General features: G+C 38.9%; 1 protein-coding gene and 1 pseudogene across 5 annotated transcripts in view; both read left to right on the plus strand.

Annotated features, from left to right (window-relative positions):
• The first annotated feature begins 38 nt into the window (after nt 1–38).
• TRAF3 (TNF receptor associated factor 3) overlaps nt 39–19,630 on the plus strand; it is a 170,558-nt gene continuing 150,966 nt past the window's right edge. For 2 of the 5 annotated variants that reach the window (XM_069103753.1, XM_069103749.1), the window contains exons 1-2: nt 39–236; nt 497–781. The gene's annotated coding sequence lies outside the window, so the exon portion shown is untranslated. The remainder of the gene's footprint in view (nt 237–496; nt 782–19,630) is intronic. The other 3 variants (XM_069103750.1, XM_069103751.1, XM_069103752.1) reach the window with 3 other exon arrangements.
• LOC138173717 (small ribosomal subunit protein uS5 pseudogene) lies at nt 788–17,779 on the plus strand (annotated as a pseudogene).

Genomic DNA, 19,630 nt, shown 5'->3' on the forward strand with positions numbered 1-19,630 from the left:
CAGCAGCCGCCTCCTCTCCCCCCACCCCTCAACTTGGCGCTGCTGCTTCTCCCCCTCCCTCCTGTCCTTCCCCACCGCACCCCCCACCCCTCACGCGCAGGCCAGCCCACCCGCCTGCGAGATGGGGCTGAAGGGGGAGGAGGAGGGCGCGGAAGGGGCAGCAGGACCCACTTGGCTTCCCTAAACGACCAGTGGCTTTGAGGAGCCCTAGCCGGTGGCAGATCTATCAGTCTTGGGTAAGGGGGGAAAACTGGGGAGAGGGGAGGGGGGACCCCCGAGAAAGTGGAGGGGGATTGGTTTGAGTGCTCTTCCACGTTGCTTTGCTACGCTGAAGGGAGAGGGGTGGGCGTGTAGAGGGAGGGGGGAGGCGGGGCAGCCACCTTTCCCTGGTGTGGCCGGGGCACTTGCTTCTGCAGCTTTTTCAGACTCCCTCCCTCCCTCTTCTTCCCTCTCCCCCCCCCCCCCCCCCCTTTCTCTCCCCCCCCCTCCCCCCAAGCTGTGCCCTCGCTGCTCTCTTTAGCTTCTTGCTTCAAGATTGTGGCTGCTCCTGATCCTTCTCAGACCCTCATCTCTTGCCTTGCTGCTGCTGCTGTGGTTGCTGATCCTGCTTCTGGAGGCTTGGGCTTCAGACCCTCTTCCCAGCTCTGCCTGCCCTGTTGCTGTCCTGGCAAAACTCGGGCTTCTCAGTGGGGCGACATTACAGCCACGGCCCCCAAATTGATCGGCATTTCCCTGGTGCCGGCACTGCTGCTGCTGCTGCTACTGCAGAAAGGATGGATCAGTAAGTACTACCCTGGCCCAGGACTCCCTAGGCAATTCTGTATGTGTGTGTTTTTCTTGCCTTAGTTTGGTATTATATTTTATGGAAACCTCTGTCCATTTCAGTATTTCCTAATGTAGCTGGGAGTAAGCGGGTCATGGGGCTTTAAAAGAAGCATTGACAACCTCCTTTTCTGCTATTCTTTTCTTACTGGAGACTAAAAACGCTTTAATCTAACTTTGAAAAACTTTGTAAGGGAAAGATGGTATTCCTTTGGAAATGTCTTTGGGGTTAAGGCACTATTTATGACTTTTTCTCTTAAATAATTTGCTCATAGCTACTTAGAGGCAGTAGAATTACACTCAAGAATGCAATCTAATGTGATCTGGATTTTCCCCTCGTGGAAAATCCGCAGAATGTTTCAGTGTGGATGATTGCACCTGGTCAACACAGAAGGATCTTTTTTTTTTTTTTGTCATCAGCTTTCCAGAAAATGTGAATTCCAAGGCCTTATTGTATGTGATTTTCTTTTCTCTCCCTCTCTCTTTAAATCAGTGTTCTGTGTACTGAGAGGGATAAAATTATGCAGCCCTCAAAAAGAGACACTCCATTCAAAGCATTTAAATTCATGAATGTACTTACCCTGGTTGAGTTTAGGGTTTTTTTTAAGCCATTATTTTAAAGTTTATACTGAGTCATTCCTCTGCAGATGAACCTCTGACTGATTCATAATCAGAAAACTGCAGTGGCCTGTAAGATAGAAAAGTACTGTAATACAGTTATCTATAGCTTGCAAAATTTTATCTTCAGTTGATATTAATGAAATCCCCCAAAGCAATGATGATCCCTACTACTTCATTTCCAGCTCCATCTTGAGGTGCCAAGCTGTTGCTTACATATTAATGAAACTCATAGCCTCTTTTGGGATATCTAGTTGATATTTAGATCTTTGGAAGAATTTTCACTGTTTTAAATTATCTCAAATTAATTTTTTTAAAGGAGTAACAAAGGATTGAGGACAAAGTTCCAAGGACATGCTTAGGAATTCAAGATATCTTCAAATGATTAATGGTCAGCCAAAGGGGAAATTGTGTTTGAAATGTTTACATTCATCTTAGAATGAATTTACAGCCAGAAATTGAGTGTATTCTATTTTTGTAGGCATTATAAGAAAGCAGGATTTCGCACATTGTATGTTTTTCTTAATTTACATTCACAGCATACAACTGAAGAGGAGCCATTATTTTTCAACATATGCTGTGAATACATATTAGGAGTAAAACCTTGGAAGAGACTGGTTTCTGTAATCTTGGTTTTGGCAATGATTTAATCGTTGTGTGGAGAAATGATTGTATGCATTCACATGCTATTTTAAAATCCACTTATTTTGTAGGTGAATCTTTAAAAATATTCTTATTTTAAGAGACTTCATCAGGTATAGGGAGAAATCGATAAAATAGTATAAAGCCATTCTCAATTTAAATGAAAAAAAAAAAAACTTAAAGGAAAATACTTGCCTTGTCATGTTCTGCTTATAAAAATCTCCTTAAGAATTTAAATGTGAATTAAAACACACACCCAAAGCATTGCCATTCCTAGACTGAAACAAAATAAGCCACACTAATGCCAAAATAGGAAAATTTTATGGCCAGATTGGAAACCCCTGAGAGTAGGGGCTTATTATGGAAATACTGACAGACTTTGAATTTTAGCATCACTAGTTAAAATCAAATCTTATCAGGGTTGTGGTTTACAATGTAAGGCTGAATGTATTACACTGAAGAGTAATCTGTTCCAGCTGTCATATCCTATAATATAGGAAACCAAATAGCGGCCAGAAAGAATTCCAGCATAGTGATGGTGTTTTTTAAGAATTTGTGGGACATTTTTTTTCTGTGATAGGAAAGGAGACTAATTTATTTTATTTGTTTGTCTTCCAGTTCCCTAATAAGACTCTTGATCAGGGAGAGGATTATAAAGACATTTGATGGAAATATACAATAGCAGGGGCCAATGATTAATTAATCCCACCAATATAACCTTTATTGTTCATGTCTTTGAATGATGGATTTTAACTAAAACAATTAAAGAACTGCAGCTTATTCTCTCTGCTTTCCTCCTTCCCTTAATACTCACCCCGTCTTTTCTCATAGACATAATTATAACACTATTTCATTACTGATACTGATACCTATCTGTTTGTTAGGCAGATTTCATAAATAGGAGTATTATATTACAATTTTTCTTATTATGAATCCCTGTGAAAAATCATAAATCACTCTTGTGAAAAAAAATTTGTAGTAGTATGTTTTGGGGTACTATTAGGAAAGATATGCTAATAAATTGAAATGTGAATAGGTATTAATCATTGCTTTAAAAAAAGGCTTTTTTTCTTTCAAACACTATTTTTATGTTGGAAAATTCTTTTGAGATTGAACTGTTACTGTGTTGCAAGTCTGAGTGAGACCAAAGAAAGGAAATTGTGTTAAAGTTGTTCATCTCTATTTTCCCATCTTGATATAACAAGAACAGTATGTGATCCAGCCTATCAAATGTTACGCAATAGCTGAAATTTTATTGCATTGGTCAATTTAAGAACGATTAGCTCAAAAGCTATATTCTCATGCTTGAAGACTACGTATGGGCTCTATAGAAGCAAGATTGCCCTTGATCATTTAAAAAAAGTTTTATTAATGTCTTTTGTTATTGCATCAGCCATTTACCAGTAAATCTCCTCCTCCCATCACTGCTATGGAATAATTTGCTATAAAAAAGGAAAAAAGCTAAACCAACTGACAGTGATCAAGTTTATCAGTGACGGTTGATAAGTATATGCAACATTCTGTATCCTTAGTCGTCCTCTTCCTGCCCGCCCGCTCCTTATCAGAAGGAGCAAGTTGTGTTTCATAATCCACATTATGGGACAATTGTTGATCATTATAATTATTAAGAATTTGACTTTGTTTTAGTGTTCTTTTCATTGACTTTACTGTAGTCATGATTTACATTGTTCTTCTGGTTTTGCTTTACATCAGTGTATCAGTTCTCTTGGGTTTTCTTATATTTCTACAAATTTCTCATATTCATTGTTTCTTATGGTACAACTATAGATTCCTGTTGAATTCATAGGCTATAATTTGTTCAGCCAGTCCTTAATCAATGGACACCCACTTTCTTTGAAGTTCTTTGCTACCCTAAAAAGTACTATGATAGATATTTTGGTATATACAGGGCCTTTCTGTGTTTGACCTCTTTGGGGGTATCTATGCAGTAGTGGGATGTCTAGGTCACAAGGGTATTAACAGTTTATTTTTTATTTTTTGGAGGAGTTAAGTGGCTTGCCCAGGGTCACATAGCTAGTAAGCATCTGAAGCCTGATATGAACTCAGGTCTTACTGTCCAGAGCTGATACTCTAGCCACTGTGCCATCTAGCTGCCCCAATATTAACAGTTTAGTGACTCTTCTAACATTCCAAGTCTAAAATGATTGACCTAACTTAGAACTCTGCCAACAATGTATTAGTTTGCCTGTTTTCTTACCACCCCCTTCCCCACAACATATTTCTGTATTTCATCATCTTTGCCAGTCTGATGTGAAGCAGAACATAAGAATTGTTTTAATTTGAATTTCTCATGCTGTATTTGTGATTTGGAGCATTTTTGTATGTTTGTTGATAGTTTGAATCTTTTTTCAAAAAGTTATTTTTTCATAACTTTGATCATTTATCTACTGAAGATTGGCTTTTGGTTTTATGTATTTATGTCCTCTATGTTATGAATACCAGAGAAATTTAATTCAGAGATTTCCCCAATTCCAGTTCCTCTTCTTTATCCAGCTGCATTGATTTTGTTCATGCAAAAAAATCTTTGAAATTTTATATAATATAAATTGTCTGCTTTGTCTTTTAGAGAAGATTTAAAAAGATAAAATGGACGGACAGACTTCATGGATAAAAATTTTTGGTGGGGATCCAAGAATACCTTATATTTTTTAAATGGCTGAACTATGGTGTTAAAATACTTTGGATCTGAATACAAAGAAATACTAGAAAGAAAATATAAGATGGAATGAGTAAAAGGAGAAGAAATAGATTCAGTGACAAAGATGATGCCTGAAAATGAAGCTACAGAAAAATGATCAAACAAGGTAGAGATTTAGTGGCAGGGAATTTGGAAGGTAGGGGTGAACAGAAAAGCAGTAGACAAACAGCAAGAAATTTAGTATTGCTCTGGCTTTTGTATGTTTTGTCTAGATTTTTAATCGCTCTAAGAACCTCCATCTTTGTGAACTATTTCCACCAGTGCAGATAGCAAATAACTCACCTAGCATTAGAGTTGGATAGGGCACTGAATTGTTAAGTGACATACCTGGGGTCACACAGCTAATTTGTCAGAAGCAGGACTCGAATGGACTGTGATACTGGCCCTCTATTACTTATGCTACATGACCTCTTTTTGTAGAATAGACAAAATAAGAAAAGAGTTGGAGGCTTTTTTTTCCTGAAAGGAAAGGTAAAAAAGATTCAAAATAGCAGGAAATATAATAGCAAACAAATTGAAAGGGAAGAAAAGACCCATAAGAGAATATATTTGTGCTATTGAAATATCTTTTAATTTATACAATTGCTCAAAAATGGTTTTCTCATCATTTAAAAAGTATTTATTGAAAACCTATGCAATAGACACTGTGTGTGTGGGTGTTTGGTGTGTGATACATAGGAAATAGAAGACAGGATCATAAAAGATAAAATGCTTTTTTTGGGGAAAACTCCATTTCTCTATGCAGATGACTTGGTATGGGACAAAGAGATGGTGAAATGTTACTATTACAGATAAAATTTTATTACATTAAATTCCAAAGAATTGTCTTGCCTTTTTTTTGGTATAAATTTTCTGTTAATTGAATCCTGGCCTCTGACATAATGGCCCTCTATTACTAGGTGCAGTTTTGGGGAGGTCTCTTACAGAGTCTCTTTGTATTGTGATCCTACCCAGGAAAATCCTGGCACAGTCAGTATCTGGTTCCTTTTGCTTTCCCAGAAAAAAAAGGCCCTTAGTTCCCCTGCAAGCACTCAGGTTAATGAGACATTGAATTTAGGACAAGTTTTATTTAACTCAACAAAAACACAATAAGTTTTAGTACCTGAGTCTCTTATCCATCAGATAAACTCTTCTCTTTCTTCCTTCTTTTTCTTTTTTGGAGGACAGTTGGGGTTAAGTGACTTGCCCAAAGTCACACAGCTGACACTGTGTGTCAAGTGTCTGAGGCCAGATTTGAACTCAGATCCTCCTGACTCCAGGACCGGTGCTCTGTTCACTGCGCCACCTAGCCACCCCTTCTCTCTCTTCTTAAAGAGCTCAAGCAAGCCTCTCTTCTTATTGATTCCAGCCTCCTTTGGGCCCTATACAGTCCAAATGGCACCAATGAAAAAATCCATTCCAGTTGTTCCTCTTTGCATGTAGTCGCCCTGCTCTGCTGGTCTCTCTAGTGCTTGTAAGAGCAAAGTGGATTTTGGATTTGCTCTTTTCCTTGGTGCCTCTTTAATGTTTTGTCATTGTTATATGGCGCTGAATTCCTAGAGAATGTGGTTTCTTGGAGGGGCTACAGGTATGTACAACTCTCTTTCCAGTTCCTCTGTGCCGTTCCATGTTTCATCTTTGTATATGTGTGCCCTGGACAGCTCCTGTGAATAAAACTGAGAGTGCATGGAATGAGAATGCAAGGCTTTCTGTTCACCTGAACAGAGGGGTCAGTTATATTGGTATTGAATGTTGCTTGAAATTATAATAGAGACATTCACATACCACTTTGTTTACAAAGTACATATGCCATATCATTAAACCTTTATAACCACCCTATGAGGTATTATATCTATTTTATTGAAAAGAAAACTAAAGTTCAGAAGGTTTTAATGACTTGCCCAAAGTCATACAGTAGTGGGAAGGGAATAAACATTTACTAAGTACCTGTTATGGGCCAGGTGCTGTGCTAAGCAATTTACAAATATTATCTTGTTTCATCTTTGTAACAACTTGGGAGGTAGGTGCTATTATTATCACCATTTTACAGTTGAGGAAACTGAGACAAACAGATTAAGTGACTTGGCCAAGGTCACATAGCTGGTAAGGGTTTGAGGCAAGAACTGAGCTCAGGTCTCCATGCATGCTGCTCTATTTATTGTGCCCTCTCAGCTGCCTCAGTAGAGACGCAATATTTTTTTTTCACAATATTTAAATGCTATTGCCATAAGTGGAACATTGTCTGGGGCTTGGAAACCTTATTGTCATATATGGAATGTTACCATAACCCAGTGCTCTGATATATGGAATTTCACATATGGGCCCATTTTGGACACAAGGTTTATTAATGGAAATAGAAAAAGTCATCAAACATTCACAGATACCCTAGTAATGTGCTAGATTCTATGGGAAGTATGGGAGAGACCCTGACTTCTAGGAGTCAGAATAATATACAGACATGAAGAAGCTAAAAGAAAATAAAACATTGTATTGTGGAAAACTTTGTTACCCTTGATCTTGGTCAAAAGATTGAGAAACTATTCTCTAGAAAATTTTCTAGCAGTTCTATGCAGATGACAGTATTTAAGTGCTTTAAGGGCCTGTGTGGGTATTTTCTTCACTGATAAAGATTGCAATCCCACTGTAACTAATCTTCAAAAGTTGCTAAGCCTGAAAAACTCTTCATTCTGTGGCCAACCGGGTAATGTGCTCCTCCAAACTTAGCTATTTTGGTCGTCAGCCAACAGGCCTACTAGGCCCATGTTTAAAGCCTTTCCAGCATGGTAGGACCTGCCAGCGCTTGTACTATGCTGGCATAGCCTTTGAGAACCCAAGGATACCTCCCTGTCACATTGAGGCATCAGAGGTAGATGATGAGATGAGACAGCAATTCATAAACTGCTGGACTGTGTGGTACATACTATAAATGGTAAAGTAATTAAAAAAAGGAAAAGCTCATTGGGGGCTGGGATTATTCATGGAAGGATTCATGCATAAATTGGTTTAACTTGAGGTGGACTTTGAAGCAAGTATAGAATTAGAATTATACATAGGGCAGAGGATCAGGGAGTAGCAGTAGAAGCAGTTGGGACAGTATTTTCATGTATGACCAACATGGTCCCCTGGCATGAGAACCTGAAGAGTCCATCATATTGTATGTTTTGCTTTAATAACATTTTTTTTAATAAAGTAGGATTTGACCTGTGAAGCTATTTAATATCAAGTTGCTTTTTATGGTTAATTAATGTGCTGGCTTATAGTTATGAAAGTGACAATAACAATAACAATGGAGGTTTTTCTACTATATTTAAATGGAATGGCAGGTGTTTTTCATTCATTATCTCATTTGAACTGCAGTCTAGTTGTGTAGGAAAATGAAGGTAGCTTTTCAACCTGGGACTCATACTTATGACTTTGGCTTCATTAATGCTAACCACTTAAAACTACTTGGTTATTGCTGAGTTTTAAATATAAAAATTTGGGATGAATGCATCTTCATACTGTTTTTAATTACTTTGAAAGATCTTGGCTTCATCAATGTGATACCTGATGTACCTCATGACTTGGCCACATTTGGCTAGTTATTGACAGTGAATATCACCTATTAGCCAGCCTTCTTCAGACATAGCTAGACTGGTTGTCTGATAATAACTCAGTTTAATTCTGTAACATTTAAGTGTTTACTGTGTACAAAGAACTGTACTAGGTTCTAGGAGAAATAAAAATTTAGACATGGCAGTAACGGTTGTCAGGCTTTACTTTAAAGCCCTTTCTAATTTGTTAGAACAGTCAGATCTTTATTCAACAAGCAGTGTGTTAAACATTTTCTATGTACAAGGCAACTAGTGGTACAGTGGATAGAGTGAGTACCTAGCCTAGAGTCAAGAAGACCTGAGTTCAAATACTGTTGCAGACACTTCCTAACTATGTGACCCTGGGCAAGTCACTTACCTGTTTCCTTTAGTTTTCTCATCTGAAGGAGATGGCAAACCATTACAGTATCTTTGCCAAGAAAATCCCAAATGGGGTCATAAAGAGTCAGACATGACTGAACAACATGATATACAAGGCACTGAACAAGGCATATAACTTTTGAGAACCCAGTGTTACTTTTACAATTTATTCCACGCTAATTTTTAGAGTTTTTTGGTTTTTATTTTTTAGGGGATTTACTGGATAGCTACTTTCTCCCTGTAGCTGTGGAAGTCATAGTAGAACCTTTCCTGGTGCTCAATCCAATGCAAGGCATGAGATTCTGTATGCTTACCTAGTTTAAAAAAAAAAAAAAGGTAAATCAGTTAAGATGATGAGCTTAATGTGACCTGTAGGGGGACAGCAGTCAAGAGGTAAGGGTTTAGTCAATATACAGAAGATAATTCAGTGGACATTTTTAGACATTAAGCTTTTAATCTAAAAATTTGCTTTAGGTTAAAATGAAATTTTGCTGGAAGACCCAGTCTGAGTTAAAAGAGTAGCCCATAGGGGATGCTACCTTGGAACCCTGTGAAGCTGTATTCATAAGCCTCAGTCCCCTCACACTTTTTATTAAGTTAGTAGACACAATTAACTCATAGAAAAGAAATTTGCTAAGATGTCATAGCAATCATAGTAGCTAGAAAGTATTTCCCCCTAGGAACCTACTCTGTCACAAACATAGATAGCATCCATAGAAGAGTAGGGGCACACAGTTAGAGAACATGTACAGCCACACCAGCTCCTCACTCCTGGTGCTTCAGGGCCTTCTCTCCATGGAGTCCTCATGCAGCTCCCCTTGGAGTTAGACAGGTTTGCTCAGCTGAGTTTTCTGGATCTGCCAGATCTTCTCTATTATCAGGGACCTTCTTTCTAGAAGATGTTTTCTCCCTTTATTGACTGCCTCCATATCTGTGTCAGTGTGGAGTGTGTTCCTCCTCCCTCTCTTGTACCTCAAACTTTCTAAAACTGACAAACTCTTGAACTGCTGGATAGAGTCTCTTTCACAGAGCAAGTTATTGCTATGACTATTGAGGGGATAAGGAAGAGATATAATTTTTCACCCCTCAACCTTGATTCCCTGAGACTGAAACTCTGCCCCATGCTTATTTAAGACTCTGGGCCTCCAGCTTCTACTTCTAGTGAACACCAAATGGCGGATGACGCCGGTGCTGCAGGAGGTGCGGGAGGCCCCGGGGGCCCCGGCGTCGGAGGCCGGGGTGGCTTCCAAGGTGGCTTCGGCAGTGGGGGCCGAGGTCGAGGCCGGGGCTGCGACCGCTGGGCCCGAGGAGGAAAGGTGGAAGACAAGGTGTGGGTTCCTGTTACTAAGCTGGGCCGGCTAGTCAAGGACATGAAGATCATGTCTTTGGAAGAGATCTATCTTTTCTCCCTTCCTATCAAGGAGTCTGAAATCATAGATTTCTTCCTGGGATCTTCATTGAAAGATAAGGTTCTGAAGATCATGCCTGTTCAGAAACAAACTAGAGCTGGACAACGTACCAGGTTCAAGGCTTTTGTGGCCATTGGCGACTACAATGGCCATGTTGGTCTGGGTGTCAAGTGCTCCAAGGAAGTGGCCACAGCTATTTGAGGTGCTATCATTCTGGCCAAGCTGTCCATCGTTCCTGTGAGACGTGGCTACTGGGGGAACAAGATTGGCAAGCCTCACACAGTACCCTGCAAGGTCACTGGACAATGTGGGTCAGTTCTGGTGCGCCTGATCCCCACCCCTAGAGGTACTGGCATTGTCTCAGCTCCTGTGCCTAAGAAGCTGCTGATGATGGCTGGAATTGATGACTGCTACACTTCTGTGAGAGGCTGTACTGCCACTCTGGGCAGTTTCGCTAAAGCTACCTTTGATGCCATCTCCAAAACATACAACCCCAGACCTGTGGAAGGAGACTGTGTTCACTAAGTCTCCTTATCAGGAATTCACCGACCATCTTGTGAAGACTGACACTCGAGTATCTGTCCAGAGGACCCAGGCAGCTGCTGTGGCAACCACATAGATGGTTTTTTATAAGCAAATAAATTGAACTATGCCTGCTAAGAAAAAAAAAAAAGACTCTAGGCCTCCAAGTGAGATGGAGCCCTTTTAAATTTCGGGGCATAGAGGTATCTTTACAGTTATTTTAATACCTTTCTAACCCTCATGATTGAATTCTAAAGGCTTTCTGGGCTGAGGATTGATCAAAGTAAATACAAGTTAATAATTTTTCTTTCATGGGTGGTACTGCTAGCTGGGAGGATCAGGAAAGGAGTTAGGCAGAAAGTGCTTTTGAGCTGAACTTTAAGGAAACTAGGCATTCTAAGAGGTAGAGGTGAAGAGGTAGTACCTTCTATGCATGGGGACAGAGGCATGGAGTGAGGTGGAGGGAAAAACAGCAAGAAGACCAATTTAACTGGCTCATAGAGTGTGTGAAGGGGAGTAATATATAATAAGACTAGAAAGGTAGATTGGGACCAGGTTGTGATGGGCAGAGAGAAGAGTTTATGTTTGATTCTAGAGGGAATCTAGAGCCATTAAATTGACATGGATTGACATGATCATACTTTAGGAAAAACACTTTTGCAGCTGTATGGAGGGAAGATGGATTAGAGAAAGGAGAGACTGGAGGCAGACCAATTTGGATGCAATAGTCCTGGTGAGACGTGATGAGAGCCTAAAGTAGAACGGTGACCATGTGAATAGAAAGAAAGGGAATGGATAAGAGAAATGTGCAAGTAGAGTCAAATAGAAGTATCAAGTCTTATAGCTAGTAAGAAAACTCACTTCATGTTAAGTGACTTGCTTAAGGTCATATGTGACAAATTAGTAGCAGAATTGAGACTAAAACTTAAACCTTCTGATTTTTGGATCAGTTGTGCCTCATTTTCAAATACAGTTTTCATTTATTGTCTAGCCTTACTAATTGTATAATAGTCCTTCATTCTACCTTCCCTCCCACCACTTCCATTTTATTTGATAGCTAGTCTGTACATCTTTAACTTTTCCTTTGGAATCTCTTGTTTTCCTTATATTTCAATTTGTTTGCCTAATGTAGTGAGTAACAGCATTCCAATCCTTTTACCGATTTCGTTAACATGCATTCACCTCCCTGCTTTCAGTGTTGCTCACACCTAACTAAACAACTTACCTTTTTTCTTCTCCTTGATTTGCATTTGAACCAGTTACCTAGTACTAATGGTATTTAGTCATGATGTCGCACTTTAGATCTTTAAAGTATTTTGCAAACACTAATTTGTTAGTGGTGAGTAAATCCCTCAGGCCTGTTCATTGTGTAGAGAGAATTTTGTCCCTTCATCTTTGCATTATAACTACAGAGTACTTAAGGGAATATAAGTTAATGAGGGGAAAAGCCCCTTTTCCAAATTAGCAGAGGAATGATGTTGGTTATTTTGGAAAAAGACTGAATATGATTCTGGAAAAGTCTTTCAACATAGCACTTTTCTTTGTTTCTCTGTTAAACAATTACTACATTCTTTTTTGTGCTAGTAGGCTGTTTTTTTTTCTTTTTAGGGGGCAGAGGATGAGGGTCTTCAAAGACTATAATGATAATAGCCAGTTCTTACAATAGTGCTTTAAGGTTTATAAAGCACTTTGCAAATATTATCTCATTTTACCATTACAGCAACCCTGAGAGGTAGATGCTATTATGATCCTCATTTTACAGATGAGTACATTGAGGCAGAGGTTAAGTGACTTGCCGAGTGTCACATAGCTAGTAAGAGTCTGGGACAGGATTTGAACTCTGGTCTTCCTGACTCTGGGTCCAGTGCTTTATCCACTGAGCCCGCTAATTGCCTTAGTCTTCTTTGTTTTACCCAGCAGAGCCTAGTACAGTGACTTCCTTACACATGGTAATAATAACTCGTTTCTTTAGTGCTTTGAAACTTACAAAGCACTTCATTATAGTAACTCTTTAATACAGGGAGGACAAATATTATTCCCAAGGCAGCTAGGTGGCCTAGTGGTATAAAGTGTCAGACCTGGAGACAGGCTCATCTTCCTGAGGTCAAATGTGGTCTCAGATGCTTACTAGCTGTGTGACCCTGGGCAAGTCACTTCACACTGTTGCCTCAGTTTCCTCATTTGTAATATGAGCTGGAGAAGGAAATGGCAAACCACTCTACTATCTCTGCCAAGAAAACTCCAGATGGGGTCATGAAGAGTCAGACACAACTCAACAAGAAGTATTATTCCTATTTTCAGATTAAGAAACAGCTTCAGAGGGGGCGGCTAGGTGGTGCAGCGAATAGAGCACCGACCCTGGAGTCAGGAGGACCTGAGTTCAAATCCATCCTCAGACATTTAACACTTACTAGCCGTGTGACCTTGAGCAAGTCACTTAACCCCGATTGCCCTGCCTTCCCCCCTCCAAAAAGCAAAAAGAAAGAAAGAAATGAGGCTTAAAAAAAAAAGAAACAGCTTCAGAGAAATGAAGTGGGTTACAGTGTCACAGAGTTCTTAAATTTCAGAACTGAAATTTGAACCAAGATCTTTCCTGACTCCTCTTAATTCTCCCTCTTCCAACCTTTCCTTTTTCTGTTAAAGGTGCCCCTCCTCCGTCTTCCCAGTCACTCAGATCAATAACCTTGGAGTCATCCTAGACTCTTCTCTCTCCCTTGTTCTCCTTATATTTAGTCAATTGTCAAGTCCTAGGTATTCTGCCTCTGCAACATTTTTTGTTACCTCTTTACCCTTGTAATCATCATCTCAGTTCAGACTCTCATCACCCCTTATCTCTGATATTATAATAGTTTCCTGATTGGTCTTCCTGTCCCTAGTCTCTATCCTTTCCAGTAGATCTTCAGTGCAGCTGTCAAATAATCTTCCTAAGGCACAGGTCTGGGCATGTGGCTCTTTATTGCTTTTGGGATAGCATACCAACTCCTCAGTATGGCATTTAAGGCTCTCTACAGTCTGACTCCAACCCATCTTTCCAACTTCATTTCACATTATTCCCCTTTACCCTTCCGTGTTCTGGCCAAAATGTATTTATAGCTCTCGATGTTCTGTTTCCTTGGAATATGCTTTTCATTATTTGTGTCTTTCAGAAGGCTTATTCACCTGCAAGTCTCAGCTTAGATGCTATGTCCTCTAGAAACCTTCCCTTATCTCTATAGTTAGTGCGCTCTACCTTCTAATTACCTTGTATGTATGTATTTATCTGTTTACTCTCCAGTATGCCCTTTGAGGAAGAAACTAATTTTTTTTTCATCTCTAGGGTCGAGTGTATGGTGTTTTACATGGTTTTTAAGGGCCATCTTAGTGAATCTTTGCACTTAAATGTTCATTTGAATTGAGCACAGAATCATGTTAACATGTTAACCCTGGCCAACTTCAATGTGACTTGATATATAAGCTTGAGTTTCCTATAACTAACCAAAAAGGGAGCTAAATGTATCAGAAGTAAAGATGAATGATAGCTCAGTATTTCCCTAATTTTATGATTTACTAGACAGCTATAATATAAATTTTTCTAAAATAAATTAGCCTTGATGAGTGAATTGAAGAAAAACAAAGGTGGTTTCTTAGATGATGAGAGGTGCTCCCAGGAACATGAGGTAGCTTTGAAAACTGTACATGAGCAGAAATGGAAGAAGTGATTTAAGTGAGTTTAATTGGGAAATCGTTCAGAGCAAAGTTAAAAGTATCTGGAAATTAAAATTCTTGTATCTTTATAATAATTTACATTTGTATAGTTTTAAGGTTTGTAAAACACATTTTTTCATAAAAATCCTGTAAAGTAATTTCATTTAGAAAAAACTTTTCTGTATATGATTTATTTTATTTTGATTCAAATCCATATTATAAATTCTTTCCCTCTGAATTTAGGGTTTATCCCAAATATTAATACAACTTTGGGCAAGTCACTTAACCTTCAGTAGCTCTCCATTTCTCTAAATTGCAGGACAATTACCACTTTGCTTTGGTAGAGGGAATTTTCTCATTGGGAGTTCCCTATACCATTTAAATCACAGGTTTTGACTGGAAAAAATTCCTACAACCTTAATTGGTTGTATAAGAAACTTTTTTTTTTTACCCCCTCATACAGTGCTGCTTTTCTGAGAAATTTTAGAAGTTCTTTCCATTAGTCTAACCCCCCATCATCCTTTGATGTTGTAGAGGATTATTCTGATCAGGATTATTTTAAAATATAAATTAGGAACATATGTAGGGGGAGGCAATATAGATCTCTTATATAGGTGAACACAGCCAAGTGGACCTCGGAACTCCTTTCCTTCCCTAGTTACTACTGGAGATTTCCCTCCTTTTTATCCTTCTCACTTCCATTCCCCTTGTCACTGTTGACCCCACCATTGACTAGAACTTCAGCTCTTTTTTTTCCTTACCAATCCAAATGCTTGTTGGGATTGTGTTGGATGTGTGTGAGTGTGTGTGTGTAAGAGAGACTGTGGTGAATGAAGGGAAACAGGAGAAAGAAAAGTAGCTACTTAATAGCTTTTTTATCTTGGATAAGTCACTTCTCTGGGCTTCAATTTCTATATACGTAAAATAAGAGTATCGAGCTAGATAGTTCCAACTGTGTCTTCTAGTTTTAATATACTTAGATTCTGTGATTCTAAGGCAAACCTCATCTAATGACTGTATCTCATAATGCCCCATCCCCAGTTCTCATTTCTTTTCCTTATGACAACCCCTATTTCCCTCTTCCCTAAAGAAGCCAAGACCAATAATTTAAGATTTGGGAGAGTCACTATATTTTTACTGTTTTGGGAGTAGAGGGTAAGTAGAGTTCTCTGTATTCTTTTGGTCTTTCTGCTTGTGGAGATTTTGTCTTTGCCCTTAACTCCTAAATTTATATGTCAAGTCCTAATCTCAGTTCTGATTTCTCTAGGGTTACATTCCCAAATGCTTCCATCTGCATGTTCAAAATTGAATTACTCGTTTTCCCTTCAAAACCTACTTCTTTTCCCAACTTGCCTTTTTCTGTAGAACACTATCTTCCCACTCACTCATATTCCAAAATGTGGAGTCTCAGACTCTTCCCCCTTCCTTGTCCCCCACAGTTAGTCATTTGCTAAATCTTGTCATTCTTTTTTAGTAATATATTTTACATTCTTCCCTTCCTATCTGCTCTCACACTGTCCTAATCCTGAACATCTTGCTAGAGTTATTGCTTCTTAACTGGTCTCCCAGCCTTCAATATCATTCTCTTTTATCCACCCTTCTGGTAGCTGACAGAATTGTATTCCTAATGCATAGATCTGACATATCGACCCCATATTAAAAAAAAACCTTAAATGGTTCTTTATTGCCTTTAGGATAAAATACAAATATTCCAGGTTGGCATTTAAAACTCTTTGTGATCTGGTCATAATATATCTTTCCCACCTTATTTCACTCTACTCTTCCCATGTATTCTACAGGTCAGATTGGACAGTTCTTTGCTCCCTGGACTTGTCTTCTGCATTTCTTATAACCAGTCAAATCCCTGTACAGTATACACTGCTTCTACATCTCTACCTGTAGAATGGCAGCTAGGGGTTGCAGTGGATAGAGAGCTGAGCCTGGAGTCAGGAAGGCCTGAGTTTAAATGTAGCCTCCTTTACTAACCGTGTAACTCATTGCCTCAGTTTCCTTACTATAAAATAGTGATCATTTCCTACTTATGTCTCTTGTTGCACTTGTCTAGATCCTTGCATTATCATTATCACATTCTGCCTGGTGTAATGATCATTTATCTTAAGTCTATCTCAGTCTATCTCAGTCTCTCCCTTATTGGAGTGTAAGCACTTTAAGGATAAGGTCTACTTTTTTTTTTTCCTTTTTCTTCTTTGTAATCCCATCATAAAACCTTTTAATCCCAGCACAGGATCTTGCCTTTACCTTGGTGGAGGGAGTTCTTAACCTTTTTGTGTCATGGATCCCTTTGATGGATCCCTTTGCACCCCTGCTGAGAAAACTGTTTTGTTGCCCACATTCATGATTGTTTGAGTAAATTTCAGTAAAAGTCTAGTGAAAATAAAGATGTAATTTTTTCCCATCCAAAATGCAAGGGTAACCCTCTGAAACTTGTCTGTGAATCTTTCAGAGGTTAGAAACTCCTATATTAGAGGATCTGTGATATTATCAGTTGTTGGTAATCCTTACATTAGTGCAGATTACAACCCATCTAGGCCTTCTTGTTCTTGAGGATTATTTTTCATATTCTTTTGTGAATCTAATACATCAGATACATCCAACACGTAGTAAATCTTCATCTAGGTCTTTTTACCTTTTATGGATATTAGTGGAATGTTTAGGCTGCCTATCTATTATCCCTTACTCTTGCCTCACCACTAATCCACCTACTTTTCTACACATACATTTCCTTGTTAGTATCCTTTATATCAAAATTTGTATATTATTGGAAATATGCAATGTTTTACTTGTGCTCTACCATGAATCTTTTCATCACTCTTTGGCTTACATGCAACTTTGACTAATGTTCATGATCCTGCAATATTACCCAGAAAAACAAGGTGATTGTATTAAACAACGTGTGTCTTGTCTCAGGGAGCAGCTTGGGATCCTTCAAACGACTGTGCTCCTTCCCAAATACAATTCATCCCATGGTTCTGATCTTTGTTTTATATCCAGTTCCTTATCTGTCCCTGATATATATAGTGATAGACTGGCCCTATGATTTCATGTCATAGTCTGGACAATAGACATAAGAAAAGAGTTCTCTAGAATGACTGGAGAGTTACAAAGGTGGGTGCCCTCAACAGAAACTTTGGCAGAGCTGTGGTTTAAGGGGGACAGAAGATGAATTCAGAGTTGGGTCTTGTTGAAGTTTGGACATCAATAGGATTTCTAAGTAGAGAAGTCCAGCAAGGCCTTGGAGATGTGGGAATAATGTTCAGAAGGGCCATTAGGGATAAATACATAAATCTGGAAGTCTTCTAAAAGAACATAATTGAACCTAGGGGAGTAGGTGAACTTCCTTAGGGAGAAAGTTTAGAGAAAGAAAAAGAGAAAGTTTATAGGTTAAAACTTTGCAGGACGTTCACATTAAGAGGGGGAAAGAAGGGGAGATAGATAATGAACCATCAGAAGAGAAGGAAACAGAGCAGTCTGATTGGTAGGTGTAGCAGCAAGCACCCCAAGCGTCTTCAGGGTGGCTGCCCATACAGGTTCTTGGATCTGCTTTGATAAAGGAAAGCAACTCAAAATGGGTTAACAAGCTTACTTTAATCAGTCAGACATATATCCTTTACCTCGTTCAGGAGAAAAAGGTCAGCACCCCGAACTTCAAAGTATACAGGCAGAATTATCAAGACAGAAACAGATCTAGTAGACAGATTTCAAACTGTCCAACCATTACATCCATACCCAGTCAACATCTGGGTTTTTTCAAAGCCGGGGGGCTCAGGACAACAGCTTCCCAGAATCCATATCAAATCACAGAACACTTCTCAAAGTGAGCCCCAAAACAAAGCCTCAAATCAGGGCTTATATAGCCTTCTCCTGGCTCAGAGAATGTAACAACTTTCTGGACCCATTGGCCAATCAAGAAGTATCTACTGAAAAACAAGCCTCCCACCCCAGGCTCCAGGTGTACTTTAGCCTAGGGGCAGGGAAGATCTTTAAAATTTACATTCCTATTACAGTAGGTGAACCAGAAGAGGACAGTGTCTTAGGAGACAGTATCCAGGAAGGAGAATGAAAACTAGTCAACAGTGTTAAGAGATGCAGTGAGATCAAGGACAAAGAAAAGGTAATCAGTTTATGCAGGTAAGAGTTCTCAGGTAACTTTTGAGTAATCGTTCTAAAATATTATTAGACAGTGTCTCCTTAAATAATAATTTCAGAATTTGCCTTCCTCATAGACATTTCTCTACTTTGTCTATCTCCCAAAGAGAAGTTTGATTTTTGGAACATTGATCATAGTAATGGTCTCTTTACTAAATATTTATTTTCTTCAACTGCCAAACTGTGAGGTTTGCAGGGCATTTTTTTCCCCCTCACTTATGTTGTGGTTATCTCAGACAACTTGGCTTCCAGCATGTTATGTCTAGGAATTTGTCAGTTTCAAAGGAAAAGAAAAGAAGGACTTATGACCCTGGATCTCTGTGGGTCACTCCACCCCAAGAGAACTGAATAATTTTACCCATCATTGTTGGAGGCCTCCCAGTATTATTTGATGGAATTCAGTGACTGCGAGCTGTTCTTGGAGAACTTGGGCTCCTTTAACATGTTCTTGAAGTCTTGTCTTTTTGTTGGTTTGTTTCATTTATCAATTTCAGTTTTTCTCAAGTTGTACTACTATTATTACTCTGATAATTCTGATCTTTGCATTTTTATGTTCTTTTGCCCTTGGTTCTTTTTGAGTTTTCCTCATCTACTGCACAGGGTTGTTGTTAAGGAAAGTGCTTTGTAAAGGCAAATTTAATATATAAATTTGTGCTTCCTTAATTTTTGATATGAATAGTTTTCTGCCTCAGATACCTGTGGTATTCCTGATTTTTAAATCAAATCAACAAATGTATAAATACATATTCAATGTAAGGAATAAATACAGAAGATCTGATTCCAGTCTTCCTAGACCTCAGACTCATTACCAGCACTTAGAAGCTTTGTGATGTTGAGCAACACATTTCAGTTTCCTCATCTGTAAAATGTTATAATAATATTTGTTCTAGCTACTTCACAGGTGTTTTGTGGTATTGATACTGTATAAATCTTAAGCTTTAACTGTTATTAAGGAAACAAGACAAACCTGTGAAATTTAAATATGTGTGTATTCATCTATGTGATATATACATCTGTCTGTCTGTCTGTCTATCTATCTCTCTGTCTACCTATCTACTTATCCATCCGTCCATCCATCCATCCATCCATCCATCCATCCATCCATCCATCCATCC

Source organism: Petaurus breviceps, unplaced genomic scaffold, assembly GCF_028583685.1.
Source record: "Petaurus breviceps papuanus isolate PSGF00001 unplaced genomic scaffold, PetGlider_PUasm1.0 64, whole genome shotgun sequence".
NCBI classification, from domain to species: domain Eukaryota; kingdom Metazoa; phylum Chordata; class Mammalia; order Diprotodontia; family Petauridae; genus Petaurus; species Petaurus breviceps.